Source organism: Cucurbita maxima, unplaced genomic scaffold (assembly GCF_002738345.1).
Source record: "Cucurbita maxima cultivar Rimu unplaced genomic scaffold, Cmax_1.0 Cma_Scf00708, whole genome shotgun sequence".
In the NCBI taxonomy this organism is placed as follows: domain Eukaryota; kingdom Viridiplantae; phylum Streptophyta; class Magnoliopsida; order Cucurbitales; family Cucurbitaceae; genus Cucurbita; species Cucurbita maxima.
Window position 1 is genome coordinate 7,766 of NW_019272724.1, and position 4,589 is coordinate 12,354.

Genomic DNA, 4,589 nt, shown 5'->3' on the forward strand with positions numbered 1-4,589 from the left:
TACAGAAATGGCACTCTAATTAGAATCAGAGCATCTACCGTGACCATCCGAGCAAAATCCTTCGAACTCAAATCTCAACCGTCGAATCTCCTCCAAAATTTGATATGATCTAGAACGAACACGCACGGATCATCACATCCAACGACTAGTATTCAAAGCCAAGGTCGGTAAGGCTATGATCGGAGTTGATATCTCCGAAAAATTATCCAAAAAGTTCGATCTCTAAATAACGAAGATTCTGGAGCTCTCAATGTCGGTTTAAGCATCTCCTATAAAGTCTGAAATAGGAGCAACAATATGGAATAAGAATCGAGAAAGGTCGATCCCCCAATCGAAAGCAATGAGCGTTTAGATTATGGGTCTCCTACTCTCAGATTTCTTCCAAATTCGAGAGCAATCCTCCACCATTTCTTTTCAATCTTATTCCTACAGTTTCTCAACAAGATTACCCACAAGTTCTATGAAGGAATAGAGTGCTGAAAGTGCCTAGAAACCATTCCCCCAATTCAATCCTCCATTGAAGAACATCAAGAAAAACTTTAAAATCCAATCCGAGGATACATGATGACTCGTCGAGCAAAAATGATTCCAATCAGTTTCTGCACCTCCAAGGAATGCTTCCATAGAAGACCACGAAGAAAAATAACCTCGAGAGCGTGCCGAATTGAAGGAAATAGGTTTCGAAATTAAATTGGGGATAAGAGTCGAATTCCTATCTACATTCTCTTTTCCTTCAAATTAAGGATTCCTCTAGTTTCAGAGGAAGAAGTTTAGTAAACTTGATGAAGGAATCGAGAGCTGAAACGTCATCGAACAAACTACCCACGAGATCGAAATCTTGCGTTTCGAGTGAGTAGCATACCGAGAACGATTTCTAGAAGTTAAGGTCCTACACTCAAAGACGTTCCTCCAAAACCAATTCCTTTAGCTTGAAGATAAGATATGGAAGAGGTTCAATGAAGAAATAGGGCCTTGAAACCCCTAGAATCGGCTACCCAATAAAAAATCCTTTGTTTTATCTCCAACGATAAATCAGATTTTGCATGAACTTTGGAAGCGAATATCTTACGCTACGATCCACGAGAAGGTATCAAATAAATCCCTAGCCCTTTCTTGTAACATCCATCTTTAAGTTTCACGAAGAAATCAAGGAGAGAAACGCTGTAAATGTGGCTGTACAAGCCGAGTTTCAAATGGCGGCAATGCGAAAAATGCGCATCTTCTTCCTATTTAGAGGAAGAAAACGATGATATGGCCAGTTCAATTGAACTGTCCAAGTCAACTCAAAATTTGACCTTTTCTCAAATTTTCTCAATTTTAACCCCATTCTAGACCGATTCTCGTAAAAAACATTATAGTTTCATAAACTAGACACAATAAGGAGTATGTGGAAGGAAATTTGAAGTAATTCAGATACTGGAAGCTCAATAATGGAGGTCCCAAACGTCGACGACGAGACAAGTAGCCCCCTTGGACTCTTTGTTAAGAAATACTTGTAGAAATCGCTTGGATTTTCATATGAACCCTAAACCAAGTATGAATTAAGAATATATGGAAAAAAAAAACCCAAAGAACCCTGAGTTAAGACCCTGAACCAATCAAATAGCTCGAGATTTAAGTAATGTTAAAATAACCCACTATCTGAGCTCCGGTGTCTATCAAATTTTAATACTGAGCATTTATAGCTTGAGGTTAGATATGAAATTTGGTGGTCATTGGATATGGATAAGTAGGTAAACCAAGAAACGGTGTAAAATGACCTTAAGGGGTAAAAACTATATTATTTCAAACCCTCCATTGTTGCTTCTACTTTGCATGAAAATGCTTCCACTAAATCATGTTACTAACTAGTTGGTTTGGTTCGGTTCAATTCTTGGGTCCACTAGATTGAATCGACCTAGCTCAATTAAACTCTTGATAATATAAAAATCATAAGTTTCTTAAATTACGTTAACTTAAAAGTTTAGCCCCTAATTTTTTTTTTAAAAAGTTTAGCTTTGTGTCTAGTTGATCTCTAGATGCTTAAAAGTATCTAATAAAACTTCTATGCAAGGAACTTTTCTGTATAAGTGATGTAAGACTTCAGGTTTATTATTAAGGAATTTTAAAGGAGTGATTTGATATATCATAGAGGACAAAAGATTTATTTGTTTCAAATATCTTATGTTGACCATTCTTTTTTTGTCAAGTATTTTGAATATTATCATTGTGAATTACTAATGCCGATTGAATCTCATTAATAACAATATCCCAAAACTCGGGTAAAGATGACATCAAAATTAATACTTTAATTTCATCTTCAAAATTTATTTCTACTTAACTCAGTTGACTTATAATCATAATAGTCACCCATACACAAATGTTTACAACCTTAAAAGGTAAATTTGTAAGGAGTACACGAGAAAAGTGCTTAAAATAGTTTCAAAATATAGAAAAAAAAATATATAGGGATTGGTCAAAGTCAACATTTGTTTTCTGGTTAGCATGGTACCATCAAAACTTGTTTATTTCTTTGAAATGTTTGAGTTTACAATTTACACGTTTTCATTTAGAAATGAAGCAAAATTAGTCTGGTTGTAAAATGTTGTCACGCTTAAAACTACCATAAAGGTATAATCGACCTATTATCCTTCCACCAATAGGAGCAAAAGGCAACGTTACTAAGTGAAACTAGTTTCATGTCATTTATTCAACAATAAGGGTGTTAGCATGCATTTGGAAATGAACTCATATTTAAAAAATTTAGATAAAATAGAAAAGAATTGTTATCTCAATGATAATGATACTATGTGAAACTAGCCTCAAGATGCTTCCTTAACTCTTAGGGGCGGTAAACCAATGGTTCCTTCACCCAAGACCCATGGCCCAACTCCCAACATGGAAGGGATAATCTAGAGAATCATTCCAAGAACCCTAACGGATGGGTTACAAACTCACATTATCAAGCTCGACAACAAACAATGTCGCCGGCAAACTTATGAAGACTACATGAAATTATGAATATATTAATGTTGGATTTTTTTAATTTACCGATTTTTAAAATGTTAAATTATGTAAAATTACTGGCAAATAAGAATATTTTAGAGAGCTTTTCCTTTTTATTTAAGATTTTGATATTCAAAAAGCTAAAAAACAAGGAGATGAAATATTAATGATATTAATGGGTCATAGGTTGTTGAAGAGGAGTGAGTGAAAATAAAAAGGGAGATGATTTATGCAAGTCACTAATAGTTAGAACCTTATTTTAGAATGTTAAGGGCATTAATTTTGAAAGTTCATGAATATTTTTGGTACTAGTGGTTTTGTCAATATAAGAATGCAACTTATATTAAAATTCATACTAAAAAATTACTTTTTTTATGTTTATGTCACGAGCCATTTCCGAAGCAAGTTAAAAGAGGTTGAACACAAAGTAAAATGTTTTCTCGAAATAAAAAAAGAATTAAAATATAATAAACATATATATTTACATTATATTCAAAATAGAGTTTATAGGTTCATAGTACAAAATAAGGGAAAGGTTAAAAAAATCATTTGAAAACATCAAAAATAGTTTTGGTGGGTGTTGTTGGTCTAGGGCAACTACTCTTAGTTACATGAAAAAGATGGAGTGAGTACAAGACTCGGTAAGTTAGCCTAATTGTAAGTAAGTTTTTAACCATGTTCATAGTGGGTGCTTGGATACCACACTCTTTTGTTAATGATAGCTTGGTTCTTGTCCAAGAATAGTGGCCCTTAGGTTCTAAGTACATGGTTCTATGTGGTGGAGTACTTTGGAATAAGGTTTGGAATCGGTAATTATTCTTATTTCTTTTCCTTTAGACACTCGGTGGTTGGGAGCAAATCGAACAAAGTGTTCGTCCAAAATTTTTAAAAGGGCCCAACCAAATTCGAACTGGTAACCTCTTGATCTGCAGTCAAATGCTTTACCACTGTGCTATGAACCCATTTTATATGATTTTAGCCTTAGTGACCCCTTCTACCAAGTGTCAGTCCAAAAGTGTAAAACGTGTCTGTCGAAAATAGAAAGGCCAAAAAGATAATTCAAACATAGTTCATCTACAAACTACCCAAAGCTATTAAATACAAATTGAAGAAAATAAGAAATAACATAAATAATTTTAAATGTAATTCAACTCCGGAAGATAAAAAGTCTTCAAATTACATTCCAATGTCAAGTGATATTTTATTACCACTCAATTTTTTTCTTGATTTATAGTAATTGAACTCAAAAGTATGACAAATACGCTGGATTTATTTTAAATTTCCTTTAAAATTGTTGTGCACGGAGTACAATGGAAATAATATATATATATATTTTTTTTACTGTTTTGTAATTTGTATGGTATTATTAGAGGCTTTTGAATGAAATATGATAATTGATTCCGTATCCTCTTTGACAATTTTAGATACCTCCAATATTTGATGCGTCGCGTTTCACTGTGAGATCTGCCCTTGGGTAAATAAGACTTAAGCAGAGAGTTTATTTGACTAATGATTTGATTTTTTTGGGTTGTAGAGATATCTTTTACAAATCAAAACTTTGTATTATTTTCAAGACACTCATCAAGACATTTGTGAACGTGCCT

At 33.4% G+C, this 4,589-nt stretch overlaps 1 non-coding gene across 1 annotated transcript; it reads right to left on the bottom strand.

Annotated features, from left to right (window-relative positions):
* Positions 1-3,875: 3,875 nt before the first annotated feature.
* TRNAC-GCA lies at positions 3,876-3,947 on the bottom strand. The gene has a single exon. It is a non-coding gene; the product is annotated as a tRNA-Cys (tRNA).
* Positions 3,948-4,589: the final 642 nt, after the last annotated feature.